At 41.9% G+C, this 10,135-nt stretch overlaps 1 non-coding gene across 1 annotated transcript; it reads right to left on the bottom strand.

Annotated features, from left to right (window-relative positions):
- Positions 1–8,391: 8,391 nt before the first annotated feature.
- Positions 8,392–8,463, bottom strand: TRNAP-AGG. The gene has a single exon. It is a non-coding gene; the product is annotated as a tRNA-Pro (tRNA).
- Positions 8,464–10,135: the final 1,672 nt, after the last annotated feature.

Genomic DNA, 10,135 nt, shown 5'->3' with positions numbered 1-10,135 from the left:
GGACCATTTTGCCAGTTAATTTAGGTCATTCTGAATCGAATCCTACTTTCCAGAGTGTCTGCAGCTCTACCCAACTGGTGGTATCTGCAAATTTCCTAAGAGTCCTAACCATGATTTTCCTAAGACTCAATCCCATCCTCCAAATAATTATCAAAGATATTAACAGTACTGACCACTGGGGCAACCTGCTTAATACTTCCTCCTCTTCTGTACCACAACCCATTTGTAAACATTGGCCAGTCCTGGCCCAGAACCCTCTGGCCCTGCCGGTGCCCCTTGGTCCTGACCCACCCTGGGCCTATCAGTGCCCTGCACTCCTAAGCCACAGACTCCTGGCTCTTCTGGTGCTGCTACTCCCCACCCACAGCCCTCTGAGCCTGCTGGTGCCTCTCACTCCCAAGCCACAGACCCTGGGCCCTGCCCGTGGTTTCCTACATTTTTCTGGGACTTGCTTGTGACCCTTTCAAATATTCTTGTGACTCACTTCTGGTTCATGACCCATGGGTTGAGAAACACTGCTATAGATGACTATTCTTTGAGTGTGATCATTCAACCAGGTATATATACACCTTACAGTAGTTTTATCTAGATTGAATGTCCTTAGCTTATTCATCAGAACGTTATGGGAGACAGTGTCAAAAGCCTTAATGTTCCATTATCTTTCCAGGTATTGAGATCAAACTGACTGGTCTGTAATTCCCCAAATCTTCTTGCTTCTCTTTCTTAAAGATGGGCACTATACTTGTGCTTTTTCAGTCATCCAGGACCTCACCCAAACTCCATGAGTTCTCAAAGATGATAGCCAATGGCTCCAAAAATACCTCAGCCATTTCCTTCAGTACCTTGGGGTGCATCCCATCTGGCCGTGATAACCTGAAAGCATCAAGGAATCCTTAATCTGTTCTTTATTACTCTGGGTTGTTTGTTTCCTTCCCTGTCTTTGCTGCCAACTTCACATGGTCATCTGATACCTGCCCCTATTTGCAAAAGCTGAAGTAAAAAAGGCATTAAATACTTCAGCCTTCTCAAATTTGAAAATACTTGTTGTTTATACTGACTTCATGTCACATGTCTGATTGTGCTGAAATCAGAAAGGAAGAGAGAGAGATTCTGAATCTTTGCCACGTCAGCTATTAGATTTACAAGTTTCCCTCACTTTATGCTGTACGTGTGTTTCTGGAAAACAGTGCATAAGTTGAATTTGCATAAAGAGAACCCACTTTACCATGTAACAAATAAAGATATGTTTCAAGACCTCAACTGTACTGACCCCCAGACCCATTTCTACCACTTTTACAAGACAATTTTGGTACTCACAGTAGACAGTACACACAAGCACAGGGTGGTAGTGAATGTGACCATAACGGTGATGGTGACTATAGAAACACGTGTCGCAGACCACAAGCAAGGAGCACAGGTCCACACAGGAGACTATATTTTGGGGTGCACTACTCCCACAATGCACCGCACAAAGCAGCGGACTGTGGGCTTCCACCACACCAAGCACATCAGCGTGAATTTACCTTGCATATAACGAATTTTTTATATAAAATGGGTCATCTCATAAGAGCGAATTCACGCATACAGAACCCACATAAAGTGAGGGAAACCTGCACAGTAGATTGGTACTTTGGTTTCTAAGTGGAATAAAAATAAAGGAAATAGGACAACCTGTTACCAGTTTTAAGATTTATTTGATCTATTTTCTACAGTTGCTAGCATCTGTTTGGTTCTACTGGTGTCATCAGTGTTGGGAGCAAACTGCCTAACTGTCTTGTTTGCTTTTTTTGAGGGGAGGAGGATTGTGTGTGTGTGTGTGTACGCACAGTGCCTAAAATGATATGAGGTCCTGGTCCATGACTGTGTCTTCTAGGCACTAACATATTAAAAATAAATGATATAATAGACGGGGTGTTTACTGTTTGATGCATGTTTTAACCCTGTAAATCAGATTTTCCAAAGAGCTTGGTGTTCACTGATGTACTGATGTCTTTGAAAATGACATTCCCTGATGTCTTTTGAAAATGCATCCATTTCTAGGAAAACCTAATTCTGAGTGTTGACCCCTTGTGAATAGTCCATCACAGGTTATACAGTCATGCCTCAGGGCAGTCTAACTGATCTGGTGCTGCTTTCTTGACAGCTCTTGCTTGGGGCTGGGGGCAGGGGTAAGGGGAGGACACATGCTCACTATGTGCTTGTATGGTATTTAGGATAGTTCACTTAGCTGTTGTGCCATCTTCATCATTAGGGACCCACACAGGTTTTCCTGTCCCTACCTCTCTCTCTCTTTTTTTTTTAGAACAGTATCATGAGCTGCCAAAGGACAGAGCAGTTCCAGCATTCTCTGAAGCCCAACTGCAATTAAACCCCTGTTTTATTCTAATTAACTCGGGCAGGATTTGAATGCCACTGCAGCTGTGAATAGGAAATATGTGAGAAGCAAGGGTTTTTTGGTGGCATCTTTTGTCAGTCCAACTGTATAGTGATCTGAAGAAGGGCATTTTGTGCCTAAATGCTTGTCTAACCTCCCTCCCCAGTCATGCAGTTAGTACAATAAAAGATATCAGGAAAGAAAAATTACTTCTCACATAATTAACCTAGGCCACACCAGTGTTAGAAATGTGGGAAGCCTCCTTGAACTCTCTCCTATGCTCTACATAAGGTTAGGCAGAATCTAGCTTATGGTATGCTTGGCCTTTTCTTCTGAGCAGTTTGTTTCTTTTTCGTAAGTGAAACTGTATTCTTTCCTCATTGCACCGATACCAAGAAAAACCACAGAGACTAAACAAAACCATGTAAAATATGCTGTTCCTTTTCTATGAAGTTAAGGGCTTTGTTTTCACTTTTTTCCGCACCCAAGACCTTAGAAGGAGTTGAGTAGCAGGGGCATTGTTCAAAGCATATGATCCTAATTCCAAGAGAAGAACTAGAGAGAGAACAAATTAAAAAGACTCTAGCTCAGAGGAGGGCACCAAGCTGGGAAAGGGGAGTCCTGAGTTCTGATCCCTGACTCAAGGTACTGTTTATTCATTTTGCACTTGAAAACCATTGTATGAAACACAAAAACAGTGCTGGGATCTGTGATTAGAACTCAGGATTCTCCCACCACAGGTTAGTGAGTTCAACCCTTGGCTACAGCTATGTTTTCTCATGCTTGATTTCATTCAAGAATGCAAGATTTATGGATCCAGTTTCAGCTGGAGTAGTGTAGGCTAGTGGTGGGAAAGCTTTTGAGTGGAGGGCAAATTGAACCCAAATCTCCTATGTCCTGAGTAAGTACTCTAACCCACAAAGCTACTATATAAATGGTGGGCACCACTTCCTCTTCCCTCAGCCCTGCTTTTGAATGAATGTGGCCATGAATGCTGTGTTCTGTGCTGAATTTACTGCTGTCAAGATGTGTTCTGATGGGCTTTGAGTGTACCTACTGAATTCAGCCCCCCTGGGGCCTTGGGTGCAGGGGCACCTAGCTTGTGAATCCCAAATAGCTTGGGGTGAGAGAGACACCAGGATGATGCTCAGTTGGCAAAAAGGGTGGCACATTTGGAGATTCAAAGAAGCAGAACTTAGGGACCTAAGCAACTTTATGGGTGGAAGAGTAGATGCAGTGGATAGATCCTTTCCCTAAATCACACTTTAGGTGCCCAAGTGCTTTTATGGATCTGATCCTAGGGGACTTGCTTTGGTTTAGGTCACACAGAGGAAGTTTGTGGTGCAGTAATGAACTGAACACCAACTACTGGGCTAGTGTTAACCACAGGGCTATCCTTCCTCTGTGATGCAACAGGGTAGCCAAGGCAGGAAGTTGAGACACTGAATTTTTTTCTTCAGGAACTAAAGGTTCTGAGCATTTTGAGATTCACTTCAGTTGGGATTTGGAATATTTGACTATTTGGATTTAGCTCATTTCAACACTTATATTACATATAGCTGTGCTGCTGTGGGTATCCTGGGAGTCATACTTCGGAAGCTTTGTATCTCTCGGGGCACAGACAGAAGTGCAGCTCCCCAGTCTAACTCACAGCACTTCACATAAATTGCTGTGAGTTAGACTGATCTTCCCAACCCAACATATATTAGCTGTTGAGTCAGGAAGGTGGGGGATCAAGCTTCAGTTTGGAACCAATCCAGAGAGAGAGTCTGCATCTCTGCAGCCTCTTCCAGCCACTGCCCCCCTGTCCCAGTTCTGGTGCTGTCTCTGGATGGAAGGGTGGTGGTGGTGGGAGGGTGCATTGGGGAAGGCAGGGGACAGAGGTCCATTCTGAGGTTTCCCCAGTTTGTGCTGAAGTGAGGGGCTGGGTGGATGGGAGCCCTCCACCTTGGGAGGGCTCCAGTCCACCCATCCCACCCTCCAGCACCATCTGGGCAACCCCCAGAATGAGCTCCCTCTGCTCCCTTCTCCCCCTCCCATTCTGAAAACAGTGCCAGGAACAAGGCTCCTGGTGTCCGCAGACACAAGTTAATAAAGGTGCTACACTTTGGAATGCCTACATCTGAACTCTCACTATTGCAGGACTGGGCCCTTTTAAAGTGCTCTGCAGCTGTGCACTTATGTTAGGTTACAGCTGCAGAGTACTTTCAGGGGCCAGAAAATTGTCATTTCTGTCTGCGCACGCGCTCTCTCTCTCTCCTTGGACTACATAGCCCATGATGCACCATAATCATATGCCTACCAAGTAGCACTGTGGCAGTTTTAGCTGAATATAGGTTAATGTTCTACTGACAGGAAATGTTTTAATTTTCTGGAAGCAGAATGAGTAGTCCATCACATGGTATATAGTCATGTGAGTTGAACTGACTTAAAAAAAATTGAGTCTGATTTAAATAAATATTTTGTTTAAATGATCCCAGTTAAAAAAAAATCTAAGCCTTTCAGCAACATTTTTGAATATTTTCTTTAGAAAAATCTATTGTTTTTGCAGATTATACACAAAAAAGAGAGATTGTATAGTCATAACAAGCTGTGTTTATGAGTAAACAGACCACAGAGGGATTTTACTTAAAAAATGCATGTGAATTTCAGGTGTTTGGATAATTTATTCATCAACATTTTTACTGGCATAGTATCAGCTATATCTTATTATACTTTTTAAAATGGTCAGCTAATGTCAAGAGTGGAACTGAGAATTAACCTACAGGCTGGAAATTACTTAAATCTTGTAATATTGTAAAAAGGATATTGTTGTATATAACTATGCAACCATATTTGTTGTTTTCTTGTGTCATTTTTGTCAAGCATGCTGGTTATTTTACTTGTAGTTTATCTAATGTGATTATTTAATTTAAAACACTGACATAAGTACCTGAAGGAACAAATAGAAAGCATGCATTGGAAAAAGAAAAGATAGATCAAAGCCATAATTTTAAATATTTAAATACCAATCTTATTTTACTGCAAACTGGGTGTGGTAAGTCAGTTTTAACACATGGATCCTAAATGTAAGCTCATAAAGACTGATTCTGATGTAGCTGAATAATCGTGACCAGGTCTGCTTGCCTGGTACAGGTATCTTATGAAAACATTTTATGAAAAAAAACCTTCTGAGATTTGTAACATCCCATAGCAATGTACTGGTGAAAATTATACAACCCTGCCCCCCCCGGAAGATGCACAGGGATTGATGTGGCTGGAATTTTCTCAGTATTACTGTATTCACCATCAGGAGCAGGGATTCAAAAGAGCTTGGTGTGTTGTGTGCTGAGCTCTTTTGAAAATCTGAGTCTTACTGAATTGCCGACATGGGAACTAGTACTTTTGAAAAGCTAGTAGATACTCAGAACTTGAAAATCTGCACTTAGAATTTTTCTGTGGTTCTACTTCTCATAGATCTTAATCCTTCTCCTCTATCTTTGCTTCCTGACTACTCAAAAGGAGTGCTTCTGTTCACTCTCTTTGATTTCAGGGCGTATTAAAACCTCAAAACTCAGATTGGACTCTTCAAAAGCATTACTGAGCTTCAAGAACCTTTGAAGCAAATCCAAATCTATTCTCATGCAAATCTGAGTATGATTTATAGTTTTGTGTTAACTTGAGATTTTGATTTTGAGATTTTTGGGTTTGCTCAGGCCTTCAGTCATACATGAAAGCCATAAGGGGTGAACTTGCTTGAACTGAAACGAAAAAATGTTCAGAACTATCAGTGAGAACTGAAACTGACTAAGTTCCCACATCTCTGCTTCAAAAATCCTTCCATTTTTTAACTTAAATATTACAGAGCAGCATCACCTACCATTCCATAGTCATGAGGCTCCTAATAAGCCCTATTTTGCACCCTTTTATATATGCGGGTATGAAGTTAGTAGGTAAATGAGTCATCAGGAGTTTACATCCTTCTAATTAGAAAGGTCATTGAAAACAGCATTTGAGCATGATACCGACGAAAGTAAATCTATTTTTCTGTTGCTTGATGCATTGGCACATGGATATTGTATGGCAAGGACAGGTTTTAGAATATGTGTAATTATCTTTGGGAGCTTTGTGGGAGATGCAGACAAGATCCAATAAGCTCAGTTTTCAGGAATTCTTGAACGGGTACTGCTCAAACTGTGGCTGAGTTTTGCCTCCATCTGAATCAAATGGAAGGTGACTGAGTCCAGTAGTAATTACAAGGCTTTATAGCTTCCCTCTGAGGACACCACTACAGCATAGACAATGGGCAGTCTTGCATATCATTTCCACACCTGGCTCTGTTTAAAGATCTGTCTTAGTCTGTCAGTGTGCTTTTTACAGGCTAAATCCTTGGGCTATTTTCCAACCTGAATAGCTAACATGGGTGCTGGGCAGATTCATAACATAAGAAAGAACCCTTCCTTCAGACTATTGAGCTAACTCAGAGGCCAAAACAGGGCCTGCTTCCATACAATTGCTGAAGTAGTCTTTATGCTTATGCTCCCTTGCTGTGGGTGCAGGGGCAGGAGGAGGACATTGGGTGCACATTAGAAGACAAGTATTACTAACTATAAATATTTAAAAAAAAATCATTAGTCAGCTGCCAAAGTCACCTGAGTTTTTACAAGTAATACTGGAAATTTTTGCTTGTCATCTTGCTTTTTCAACTTCAGGTTTCTTGTTTTCCAGCTATCTCTTTGTAACCATCGCTACTTAGAAATGAATCCTGAGGATACAGATATATCGCCATGTCTCCTAAGAATGTAGTTTTAAGAAACTTCTCAAATATCACAGACATTGGCAGCTCTGTTGCTCTTCTAAATTATGCTCTGTCCTTTTACCAGATAAAGGAATGATTTATTCCTGATATTATATTAATGGCATAAACACTCAGGGAAGGTATTCCATCCTGGTGCCCCTGCTGTACTCAAAAGCCACCAGACAGTTGGAAGGTTTATTTAGCGTGTTGAACCACTTTGTGATATTGAGGGTATTTTTGTTTTTCCTCCACAGCCTGTGTTCCAGACCACGTGCTTATTCTGCACAGAAGTAGAAGCTACGCTCTTCTCTGTAGGAGAAACAGGAACACAAACATATCTGCACACCCTACCGATGTGCCTTCATGGCTCTCTTTATTTCCCGACTACCACTGACTGTTTTTGGTCTGTCCTTCCCCCTTTCTTTTAAATAACCTTGAGGTCTCAAGAACAAACGAATCAGATAAGCCTTTCTTTAAAACAGTTGGAAGAATTGTAAGGTTACTTTTTTATTTAAACCTCACTTACACAGCTGCCCCTAAGGGAAACTCCTCTAGAGAGTGCACTTCCACATACAGAAGGAAGGCACACCAGTGCCTTTTGTAACAGCATTCTCCCTAGGAAGTTGCTGATAAGTAAAAAGAAAAGAAATTTCCTTGCTGCGTAATAAGGTCTAATCATCTGCTCAATCTTGATATTTTTCTCTTCCTTGGGAAATCTCACACACATCTTTGCCACCTTTTAGAAGGCTGATGTCATTCCATGTCCTCCTACTGATGGCGGTAGAAGCTAATCCAGATCTACAGGCCTGGTATGACTTTGTGAACTGAAATAGATTTCAAAACCAGAAGCTTAGAAAATAAAGATGTGAATTCCTAGTGGATACATAGTACCTTTAGACTCACTGCAAGATGAGTGAGGTTGACCACAAATGAAAGGGCAAAGTGCCGACCCTGCTTATCTGCCCTGCTATAGAAAATGCATGTGCACTCTCTTTACTAAGATCATATAATCGTAGAAGTGGGGTCGGAAGGGACCTTGTAGACCTTCAAGTCCGACCCGCTGCCTGGGCAGGAGAAAAAGTGGGCTTAAATGAGTCCAGCTAGGTAGGCATCAAACCTCTTCTTAAAGACCCCCAGGGTAGGAGCCAGCACCGTTTCCCTTGGAAGTTGGTTCCAGATCCTAGCTGCCCTGACTGTGAAGTAGTTCTTACAGCTGTCTAATCTAAACTTACTCAAAATTGGGCTTGTCCAGGATTTGAACCTGGGACTTCTCACACCCTAAGTGAGCATCATACCCCTAGACCAACAAGCCATCTGAGATAATATATGTGACATTTTATTCTGTACTGGTTGTCTAAGTGTCTGGATTTCACTGTCCAAGTGCCAAAAATACTGCTTATACATAGGTTGGAATTCTGTTCCTGGATGCATAGGCCTGTGGGTATGGATGCACCCAGACTGGACATATGCTCTAGCAACAAAATGGCAGAGTGAGAGAGAGAAAGCTCCCATTTTCTCCTTAAATAAGGAAGTGGCTTGGGCACTAACCTACAAGACTAGAGTCCTTGGTTCTGGGCTCTCTTGCCCAGAGGATGTTTGAACCTTGTATACTGTGACTTCCTAGTACAGAACTCTAAGCGCTAGGCCACAAGTCAGCAATTCTGAAGCTGATCTTATAGAGAGCCCTGAAAGAGAGCCCTGAAAGAGAGGGTTGTGGGAGATATATCTGGGTCCAGGAGAAGGGGATAAACCACAGGATCTGGGGGTTCAGTGAGGTGGTTGTGGGCTGGCAAGAGAGGGGACTCTGGTTTCTAGTAGGGGCCCTTGTTCCCAGTAAGGCAAAAACTTCCCTGCCTGACACTGCCCTACATCCATTCTTTCCAGTGACTATGTTAGTGGATCAGCTTCCAGTCACTGACTATGAGGACAAAAGAGACCTATCAACCCAGCCCTTTCCTGGTCCTGAGTCTAAACCTGGTAGTCATAGGCTTTGGTAGACTCCATTTCGATATATCAAAGGCTGCTGTGTGTCCACAAGGGCTATGTGTGTGGACCCTGGCTGCTACTGAACATGCTCAATCTGCATGACTGTATAGCCTTTCATAGTTGTCCATGTGTGCGGGGCTATGTGCCCCTATGTAGAATTCCAAATTGCATGCAAGTGGAATTTCTGGCATGTAGGCAATCAAAAATGCCACACAGACAACCAAATTTAGATGCTAAGACTACCAGAAAGAGAACAGAATGTCATCCAAAGGGCCAGATTCATTCAGCCTGTTAGGCGTATATACCACATAATATTTATGCACTTAAGTGCATTTTTATTCCACCCTGCTTAAATCTCTGAAAACCTGTTAATAAAAAAAGTGGATAGATCATTCTTATCCTAACTACTTTTTTGTAAATCATTTTTAAGTCATAAATTTGTTAAAAAGTAAATGCATTAATGGACTTATAGAGACTTGAACTGGGTAGAATAGAATTGCACTTCGGTGCCTAATTCACATAGATGCTTGGTGGATGTGTCTACATGTGCATTAAGGCACTTTTCCTAATGCACATTAAATTTAGTACCTCCAGTGTGAGGTACTAAACTGCATTGATGCTCAGTAATGAATACACATGGTTTTTGTGATGCTTAATGTGCAGTAGCCTATTTTATTGCACATTAGCATAATAGCATGGTTATTTACATGATGCTTTAATGCACAGTAAAGTAGGTTACTGCTCATTAAAGCACACATGTAGATGCGCCCTGTATCAATCAGATATTTACCCCTATTCACATTTTACAGATGACGAACTGATGCAGAGATGAAGTAACTCATCATGTGAGATGTCAGTAGCAGAACAAGAAACTAAATGCGGGTCTCTTGAGTCCAGTGTCTTACCAATAGATCTTCCTTTGTATTATTCCTCCAAGAACTTTGTTCATCTGCTAAACTATGAGGCAGTCAACCAAGTATCTTACTGCAGCCATTAAT

The sequence above is a fragment of the Gavialis gangeticus genome, unplaced genomic scaffold (genome assembly GCF_001723915.1).
Source record: "Gavialis gangeticus isolate Ggan-Ray unplaced genomic scaffold, GavGan_comp1, whole genome shotgun sequence".
Taxonomy (NCBI): Eukaryota; Metazoa; Chordata; order Crocodylia; family Gavialidae; genus Gavialis; species Gavialis gangeticus.
This window is presented reverse-complemented; position numbering and strand designations above follow the sequence as displayed.